This window comes from Colobus angolensis, unplaced genomic scaffold (assembly GCF_000951035.1).
Source record: "Colobus angolensis palliatus isolate OR3802 unplaced genomic scaffold, Cang.pa_1.0 Scaffold257, whole genome shotgun sequence".
Lineage (NCBI taxonomy): Eukaryota > Metazoa > Chordata > Mammalia > Primates > Cercopithecidae > Colobus > Colobus angolensis.
The window spans coordinates 5215912-5216144 of record NW_012115788.1 but is presented as its reverse complement, the minus strand read 5'-3'; positions in this window follow the sequence as shown (position 1 = coordinate 5216144).

Here is a 233-nt window from a genome sequence, read left to right as displayed (position 1 = left end):
TGGGAGCCGCAGGCGGAGGTGGCGCCGCCGCCGCCGCGGGGTCTTCCTTTGTTCCTGCAGCAGCGCCGAGCGTGGCCGGGACACGCCGGAGCTCGGGAAGTGGGAGGAGGGAAGCGGGGGGCGGGGTGGGCCGAGGAGGAGGCGGAGGGACGACCGGACGCCGCAGCGGCTAACGCTGCTCAAGGCGCTCGCCCGTTTTCGTCTCACGCCTCCACAGGCCGCAGGTTGGGCGG